At 37.8% G+C, this 10,272-nt stretch overlaps 1 pseudogene; it reads right to left on the bottom strand.

Annotated features, from left to right (window-relative positions):
• Positions 1-5,169: 5,169 nt before the first annotated feature.
• LOC116864814 lies at positions 5,170-7,351 on the bottom strand (annotated as a pseudogene).
• Positions 7,352-10,272: the final 2,921 nt, after the last annotated feature.

The raw sequence follows: 10,272 nt of genomic DNA, 5'->3' as shown, positions 1-10,272 counted from the left end.
GAGAATCAAATAAGGTGAGCTGTATAATTACCTCTAATTTCATTATAGTTTCCAGGATGAAGCATAAGGAGAGGGAAATCAAATTAGGTCCAGTGGTATAACAAGACAGAATTCAGGTTTTGGGAGGCCAAAGTGCTAAAATTCATAGGGAAGAATACTAGAGAAAAGACAGTTGCATAGGGAAAGAGTGCCCCAGAGATTTGTAAAGGGTTCTTCCAGAATCTTCAGCTGAGTACTAATTGGTGCTTGTGGGTGAGGAAATTAACAAAGTTGAGGGAAAAATCCCATTAGAAGGGGTCATGTGAAACAATCCTCACACAGGTCCGGGAATAACTGTTCTTATCAGTCAAAGCCCTGATACAAAAGCTATCTGAATTTACCTAACAAATCCTAAAAACAAGATTTGAAAGGACCAAATGGTTTCCAACTAACTACATAATTTAAAAAATGCCCAAAAGTATTTAAAGAGATGAAAAAAAAATCCATATTCAAATTATAAACTTGACAAAGTCTGGCACTGAATTAAAAAAATACCAGGCATTGGGGCACTTGGGTGGCTCAGTGGGTTAAAGCCTCTGCCTTCAGCTCAGGTCATGATCTCGGGGTCCTAGGATCGAGCCCCGCATCGGGCTCTCTGCTCGGCAGGGAGCCTGCTTCCACCTCTCTCTCTGTCTGCCTCTCTGCCTACTTGTGATCTCTCTGTCAAATAAATAAATAAAATCTTTAAAGAAATAAAATAAAATAAATAAAAATTACTAGGCATGAAAAAAAGCAGAAAAATAGGAACAATAATGAGGGTAAAAAATAATCAATAGAAATAGAAATAGAAATAACAAGTATGGGAGAACTAGCAGATAAGAATATTAAATATGTGTTATAAATATTTACCATATGCTCAATATGAAGAGGAAAGCATGAATTTGTTAAAGAAAGATATAGAATGGACAGATGAATGGATAAAGATGTTATACACACACACACACACACACACACGCATACACACACACAGGAATATTACTCAGCTATCAAAAGAGAAGTCTTTCCATTTGTAATGACATGGATGGAACTATAAAATGTTATACTAAGTGAAATAAATCAGAGAAAGACAAATACCATATGATTTCACTCATATGTGGAATTTAAGAAACACAACTGATGAACATGAAAGGGAAGGAAAAATAAAATAAGAGAAAAACAGAGAGGGAGGCAAACCATAAGAGACTTAACTATAGGGAACAATAGAGAACAAACAGGGTTCCTGGAGGGGAAATAGGTGGGGGAATGGGACAATTGGGAGATGGGCATTAAGGAGGGCACTTAATGTTATAAGCACTGGGTGTTGTATGCAACTGATGAATCACTAGGTTCTACCCCTGAAACTAATAATACACTATATCTTAACTAAATTGAATTTAAATTTTAAAAAGACAGTGAGAAACGGAAGACACAAAATAGCCCAAATCAAGCTTCCAGAGATAGAAGTTGGTCTTGTATACGATGAAAAATACGTAAGATGGGTTTAATGGCAGAATAGACATAAATAACATAATAAACATTGATTACCGAGAAAAATCTACAAAACCAGAGGTAGTAAAAAGTCCCATTTTACACTAAAGGAAAAAAGAATGATGGCATATTTCTCCTCAGAAACAATGTAAATCAGAGAAGAGTGGAACACTCTAACCAAGTAAAATTATCTTTCATAAACAAAGATGAAATAATTTTAAGATATAGAAAAGCTTAGAGTATAATCACCAGTAGACTACCACTATAATACTTACCATTATGACTATAAGAAATATTAAAGGGAATCCCTTAGTGAAAAGAAAAATAATGACTGATGCAAATTTGGATGTACTTAAAGAATGAAATGCATGAGAAGTGGAAAATGTGTTGGTAAATATGATATATTTTTCTTATTTTGTAAATTCCTTTAAAAATTATTAACGTTTTAAAGAAAACATAATAAAAATGTGTTGTGGGCTTTTAACATAAGTAAAATGAAAATGTATGACCCACAGTACAAAGGTCCAACATGGCCCACTAACTGATAGAATAATAGAAAGAAAATTAGTAAGGCTATAGAAGATATGAGCAGTGCAATTAAATCTTTTGACCTGATTTACATTTATAAAGCAGTCACTCATCAATATTCTTTTTAAATGCACACAAAACAACTAATAAGATACACCATATTCTATGCCATAAAAACTGATGAAGTTTTAGAATATAAGTGAAGGCTGGAGCCAAAGACCAAGAAGGAGTTCTTGAGACGTCTTTGACGCAAAACAGCCGTTCATTAAAGCAAGGAACAGGACCCATAGATAGAAAGAACTGCTGTCCTGGCATTGTGAGGGGTGGCTGATTATATATTATGGGGTTGGGGAAAGAATTTTCATATGCTAAAGAGGACCTACAAGATACCAGAGGCCTTGCCATTGTAAAGGGTTGTTTTTCCCCTCTAGCAAAGCATTACCATTAAGATAGGTGGGAGATTCCTGGAAGAAGGTCATACAGGTCCTACCAAGGAGTCGGGGGCTGGGGCAGGTTGCAGGGTGTCAGCTTCTGCTTTGTCTTCGGCTAACATTCTGTTCCCTCATCAGAACAAATGTCAATAAATGAATTATTTGCTCTGACCACAGTGGAATTGAATTAGAAATCAGTAAGAGAAAGATATGTCGAAAATCCCCCAGGATTTAGAATCCAGTCAACATACTACTACAGAATCCGTAGGTCAAAAAATATCACAAGGGAAATTAGAAAATATTTTAAAATTATGGATAGCAAAAACACAGCATAGAAATATTTGCGGACGTAGCAAAAGAAGGGCTTAAAGGCAATTTTATAATATTGAAAATTAAGGGTCAGTAAGTCTATAATCAGCGATTTATGCTTCCATCTTAAGAAACTAGATAATTAGTTAAAACCAAATGTAATCATTATGAAGGAATCAATTAAATAAAAGCAGAAACTAATATAATACCAATCAAACAAATCAGTAAAAACTGAGGAAATCAAAAGTGGTTTTTTGAAGAAGATCAGTTAAGTTGACAATCATCTAAATAAATGGGTTAGAAAAGAAGAGGAAAAATAATATACCAATATTAAGAATGAGAGAACTAAATTCTACCCTTGAAACTAATAATACACTATATGTTAACTAAATTAACTTGAAATACAATTAAAAGAATGAGAGAGCTAGTATAGATCCCATAGACACTGAAAAGATAATAACCAAATACAGGAAACATATGTCTATAAATTTGACAATATGAACTATACATTGATATTCCTCATGACCATCTACACAAAGTGTTAACAAAATTTTATCAGATATAATCCACAAAATATACAAAGCTAATGTCTTGGCTAAGTATAACTTATAACTGAAAGCTATAGTTGGCTTGACATTTTAAGATCAACCAGTATATTACTCACTGTATTAAGCTATGAAAAAAGAAATATCATATAAGCAGTTTAATAGATGCAGGTAAGTCATTTAATAAAATTACATATCCATTTTTTATTAAAAAAATAACTCACTGCAAACAGGAAACAAAAGGAAACTTCTTCAGATAAAAAACATGTATGTAAAATTTACAACTAGCATCATATTAATGGTGAAGTTGAATGTGTTTCCCCAATATGAGGGACAAGCAAGGATGACTGCTTTCATCAATTCTGTTGATCATTGTTCTGGAGGTTGGAACCAATTCAATAAGACAAGATAATAAAATATTAAGTGAGATTAATTAAGTAAAATAAAATAAATAGTACAATAAAAATAAAATACATCCAGATTTTCGAGGAAGATTAAAACTATTGTTATTTGCAGACAACATAATCCTCCACATAGAAAATTCTAATGGATCAAAAAGCTTCCAGAATTAGTAAAGATGCAGGATGAATTTATCATACCAAAAATCAATTATAAATTGAAATTAAAAAAAAATACTGTTTAAAATATTATAAGTATATGAAATAAAGACTACTTTAACAAATTATGCATGAAACCTTCAAACTGAAAACTACAAAATATTACTGAAAATCAAATAACTTAAATAAATGGAGAGACATATCATGATCATGATTTGGAATACTCAATATTAGTTCTTTCCAACTCTATAGAGTCCATGGGGGGAAAAATGATTAAAAATCCTAGAAATTGTTTTATTTTATAAAAACTGACAAGCTTATTTTAAAAACTATATGGAAAATCAAAAACTTTTAATATCCAGAACAATTTTGAAAATTATGAGCAAAAATGAAAGAGTTACAGTATTTTATTCAAGACTCAAGGGACTACTACAGTTAGCTAGACATCATCGTATTAGCATAAATGAATATTAGGTCATTGGAACAGCATAGAGAATCCCAAAATAGACTCTAACATATACAGTCATTTGATTTTTTTAAAACTGCAAGATATTTTACTTATTTTTTTTAAAAAAAGCTTATTTTCAAAGAAAATAAAAAGACAACCAAGCCAGCACTCAGATCTGAAAGATCTGTGTAAACCAGTAGAAGAAACTGACTTCACTGATGGCACCCACAGCAACTAACTCCTAGCAAGGAAGAGATCAAGCACAGTTGTTGGTTCTGGAAGATGCACTGCTTGAAGAAAGCCTACCGTCCCTGTTAAGGTTAGTGTAGAGCATGAAATCAGCCATAATACCTGGCTTGCTAAAATGTAACTAGAGGCCCCTGGAGGGCAGGGAAGGTTTGGGACAAGGGCATGAGCCTTTGGAATGCCCAGGTCTGTGTTCGCACTCTGCCCTTGGAACGCCCGGAAGCTTTCTTAGCCCAAACAGCCACCATGTGACCTAAGAGATGCATGTGTTGTCCCTCAGGCTATGTTTAGTAGAACATGCAGATTAGTTTATCATATCTTTCCCTTAAACAGACCCTCCTAGTTTCAGTAAGACCCCTTGTCACACATCAGGGGCTTGAGAACAGTGATTAGGATTTTTGATTATCTTGAAGGACCAATAAAAGCAGGAGCAAAGAAGAGCAAAGGGTCTTCGCCTGTGAACGTTGACCCCCTTGCCTTCTCTTCTCTTTCATAGCAAAGTTTGGAGTAATCTTTCATCAGTCAGTACAGGGATTTCTGACCATTTCTGGCACGTCCCTCCATCCCTAACCCTTTAGGGAAGAAGGAGGCCCACAGTTCTAACAGGGAGCTACCAGCCTCTGCTTCCAGATACATGCCCAAACCTACTCTGGGGAGACCTGCTAGAGTTCTTGTCCCTGATCCCCAGTACCTATGTGGCTGAGGCAATGTCAAATTCCTGCACCAGGTCCCGATTGAATGCCACAAAGGAGCATCTGAGGCAGCTGAAGTCTGGTGTGGAGGGTGGCAAGTAGATCTGCACCCCAGTGAAGATGTCCAGTAGCACTTTTGCTTGGTCCTGGGGTCTCATCAGGAGACTTCTTCTCTCCCACTTTCACAGAGGAAGGTTTTGCTGTCAGCTTGTTGCCGCCTTTGCTACTGCAGCTACTCAGTCTCCCTCCTGCCTTCTTGGCACTGGTGGAGGGCTGCTTTGGGGACCCTTGCAAGATCCAGCAGGCTCCAAGGTACCCTCATTCACTTCACTGCTGCCCCGTGTAGTGGCGTTGCACTCCTTTTCAGCTGCCACAGTGAATTCCGCCCTCTTCTTGGACAGCGGCTATAGTTCCTTGAATTGGGGCAGGTTAGTGGCACACTTCCAATCCCTATCATCATGGACCTGGGTACTATGAGGAAATCAGATGGAGATCCCATCAGCTCTGTGAACCTCAGATTTGGAGGATTTAGTCCCTGTGATCTTCCACATGGCAGCTTTCTTTGAGTCTGGGACAATAAGTCAGTGTAGCAGATCTTGTTGAATTTCAGCCAGTTAGCTATCTTTCTAGGATCCTTGCTGATCCTCACCACATTCAGTTCCTTCTCCAAGGAGCAAGTGTCATGTTATCATGGCCTCCTGCACACTTGGTGACTGTGCATCACTTCATCACCTCTGGCCACTTGGGTCATAGCAGCCCATGAGGAAGATGGACATCATGCCGCCTTTACTCCCACGTCCATAGGAGGCTCCAAGGCCCCTGGGTCAGTTGTGTCAGCCATGGCCCACTCATTTAAATAGTCTTTGTTCACTTTCATCTAGTGCTGCTTTCCAGGCTCATAGGTACCCTTCACATCCTTCAGCTCTAGCCCTTCCAACCATCCTCAGGTCACCAAATTTATCATGTCAATCAAGTCTGAAGCTTTAGTGACTTGTTTCATTTCTGAGAACATGATCAGTTGGGAATTTCAACCCTGTTATCATGAAGAAACTTTGCTGCTCACACAGAGGCCTGTCCATCAAGCTGACATTGAAGTAGATACAATCAAAAAAGAGGCAGAAATTAGCATCCTGGAAGGCAGCTTTCTGGTGTACTCCCCAAGTCCCAAAGGGCTGTGGTTTGGCTGTCTTAGTGTCATTCAGGAGGACCTTAGAGTCCAATATCATGCTGTGGCCCCCACAGAAAGGCTGGAGGATGTAGTCCTTAAGGTGGGCCACCTTAGGAAGCAGGATGGGCTTGAGTGTGTGGCTGAAGTAGCTGAAGTGGTTCCTGTTCTCATGCACCTAAACTCGCTCCCCACTATACTTGATCTCAGAGAACAAGCTATTAGGACACTCCTTCATTGCATGTTTGATGACTTGTAGGCCACAGCCAGCATGGGCTGTACTGGCATCATCAATGAAGTCTGGTTGCTTAGAGCTCATCTCTGACCTAGCTCCTCCGCTCCTCCTCCACTCCTGCTCATTGCAGAGGACCCACTCCACCAGGTCCTGCAAGTTTCACAAGGCTTTGAAGGCTTTATAGGAATTGGGACTAAGGGAGTCTAACATATGTTTTGCACCTGAGTTCATCTTCAGATCATATTTGACCAACCTGATGATGTACTTAAGGTCATTGCCTGGACACCTGGAGGCGATGTTCTACAGAGTCTGTTGCTGCTCATCCTCCTTGGTGAGCTTGGAGAGTTGAAGGAGGAATTCACTTCTTGGGTGGTAAGGAGGTTCTTGGCAACTGAGTGGAAAGACTTTCTCTGCTCAGAAAAAAACTCTGTTTCTGACACTTCACTGTGCTCTAGGTCTCATGCCATATCATCTGGGTTGCAGTTAAGAATGTGACTGAAAAACTTCATAATCTACTTATTATGCAAGTTGTAAACACTTTTAATAATACCTGGTGGCTGCAGCTTCATTGTTAGGTACACATCACTGTGGAAACCATCTCTTGCTTAACTTTTCCAAAGGAAGTCCTGGATGATCTGGGTCTTTGTGTCGTAGACAGGATTTTCAGCCACCATGGCACATGGCACATGGCATATGGCTCACATAGCGGACAATACTTGTGCTTGGGGACACATTTGGAGAGGAGAGACTTACCTTAAGTGTCTGGCTTGAGCAGGCCTCCCCAAAGTTGTTGGGCTTGACTGAAGAGCCAGAAAATTTCTGGGGATTGGTGTTGATGACAAATGAAACATCTTTCACTGGAGATGTCACCTGGCCAGTGGCTATTAGCTTAGCTTGGACAATGGCTTTCTTCTTTAGTGTGCTTGTTGCCTTAGAAGACAGATCTACAATGTGCTAGCTTATCTGTTCCTTCTCATTATCATCTAGCTCTTCCCAGCTTTCCAGCTCTATGTGGTCCTCAATATTTTTTGTGGTGGCCTGGGCCCACTCCAGTTTCTCAAACATGCATTTAATATGATACCACTCTCTCATATCACCCCTGGACCCTGAGAAGGGATGGGCACCATTGTGCTGATGGGTGTACACTCTTCACAATCTTTTCATTGCCTTTTTTTTTTTCAACTAGCTATGCCATGCTAGGCACAGTCCACATAGAACCATTGCTTAGCTGTCTCACAGGGGCCACTGCAGAATTCCACCTGTGACCTGGCAAGAAAACAAGGCAGGGGAAGTATGGTCTTAGATTACTTTCCCGGAGGACAGAACAGGCTTTTTTTTCTGGAGGAGGCAGTTCCCATGAAGCAGATCTGTTTCTGACCAATGACTGAATTGTTCTATGTCAGGCCAATGATGCTGTTCTTGGAATGAGCACAGTTCTTTTCACCTGAGTGTGTAGAGGGTTGGTGGGAAGAGGCTCTTGAAAGCCAAAGTTATACAACTCATGGAATGACTGGGAAAATTAAAATGATGTACATGGATGAGCTGATGGGGGAGACTCGTAACTCCTTGCCTTCTCCCCTCTGGTGTACACCACAGGCCCAGACCAGGCACCCTTGGGCTGTGTGTGTCATGTTGGTTTGTCTACAGTCATATGATTTTGATAATGGGGCTAGGGCAATTCAAAGAGGAAAAGACAATTATTCATGAAATGGTGCTGGATAGAAAAATGAAAAAAAAAAAAAAAAGAGAGAAGGCGATAGAGAAAATGACTCTTACCTCACACTAAATGTATTAATGTGGATCACAGATCTAAATGTAAGAGCTAAATGACATTGACTTTGGTAAGATTCTTAAGTGAGAGATGAAAAGCATGTGCCATAAAAATAATCCATTTTCATCAAAATGAAATAATGCTTTTCAAGGGAAATTTAAGAAGTCAAAAAGAACAACTGTAGACTGTGAAAACATATTTACAAAACATATCTAAAATGGACTTGTGTCTAGAATACATAAAGAACACTTACAATGCAGTAATAGTAAGAGAAATAATCAAATGGGCAAAATATTTTCATAGTCACCATAAGAAAATATATAGCTAGAAAAGAAGTACATGAGAAGATGCTTAACATCATTAGGGCAATGCAAATTAAAATCACAATGAAATAACTCTATGTACCCTCTAAAACAGATAAATTTGAAAAGGTTATTGCTACCAAGGAATCACAGCAACAGGAATTCTCATGTAGCACTTGTAGAAGTGTTAAATGGGTACTATTTTGGAAAACAGTTTGGCATTTTCATAAAAATTTAAACATAGATTTTCCATATGAAATAGCCATTCCATTCGAAGGCATTTAAATAAGAGAAATAGCCAATACACTCATCTTTCTAGTTGCTTTATTTGTAATAGAAACTGAAGGCAATGCAAAATCCTTCAACATTGAATGGATTAACAAATTTATATAATCTGTACAATAGTATTCAGCAATAAGAAGAACGAATTACTGTCACATGCCTCAAAATAGATGAATTCCAAAAGAAGTATGTTTAGTGAAAGAAACCGCCCCCCCCCAAAAAAAAACCCCACATACTCTGTTTTAATTTATATAAAATTCTAGAAATGAGTAATCTTATTGAAGGGACACATGCCAGTGATTGACTGGAGGTTATGCAGGAGGAAGAAAGAATAATGGATGTGTTAGAAAAGAGCATGAAGAACCCCTTAGGGTCACAGACATGTTCACTATCTTAATTATGCTGATTGTTTCACAGTTGTATAAGTATGTCAAAACTTATACAAATTGTAAACTTAAGATCTGTCCAATATATTTTGTGTCAAGCATATCTCAAGAAAGCTGTAAAATATAATAGCCAAGTAAACCCGAAACAAATAGTTCAAAAGAAAGAAGTAAGAGTAAGGATTTTCAAAATAGAAAATATTACCAAGAAAAACAATACCAAAAATACACAAGAATTAATCAACCAAAATCAAAGACTGGTTATTAATAAATGACAAGTGAAGGGCATCTGGGTGGCTCAGATGATTAAGTGTCTGCCTTTCCCTCAGGACATGCTTCTGGGTGCAGGGATCGAGCCCCATGTTGAGCCTCACAACAATCCTGGTTTAGTGGGGAGTCTGCTTCTCCCTCTGCCTCTCCCCACTGCTCATTCTCTCTCTGTCTCTCTCTCCCTTTAACTGTCTCTCAAGTGGATAAATAAAATCTTTTAAAAAATACAAGTGAAAGAGCCATCTGGCAATATAATTAGAGGGATAAAATAAACTACTAATAATATGTATTAGGAATTAAGAGTATAACAAGGTATATAGAGAGGTTTAAAATCAGAAGAAATAATATCAACTTTTCAATACTAATGTTTAAAACATGGATAATATGGACAATTCCCAGAGGAGTAAATTGTACTAATTTAAAAAGTAATTGAAACTGAAATAAACTTATAATTATTATTCATCTGTAAAAATATATTAACAATTTAGCCCCAGACTAGCACAATGTTACAAGTGTTTACCAAACTTTTAGTGAAATTGTTGCCTATTTTATATTCACTTTTACACAGAAAAGCTAAATAGGAAACATTTTCCAATGCATTT

This window comes from Lontra canadensis, unplaced genomic scaffold (genome assembly GCF_010015895.1).
Source record: "Lontra canadensis isolate GAN:19392208 unplaced genomic scaffold, GSC_riverotter_1.0 scaffold6, whole genome shotgun sequence".
Classification (NCBI taxonomy): Eukaryota; Metazoa; Chordata; class Mammalia; order Carnivora; family Mustelidae; genus Lontra; species Lontra canadensis.
This window is presented reverse-complemented; position numbering and strand designations above follow the sequence as displayed.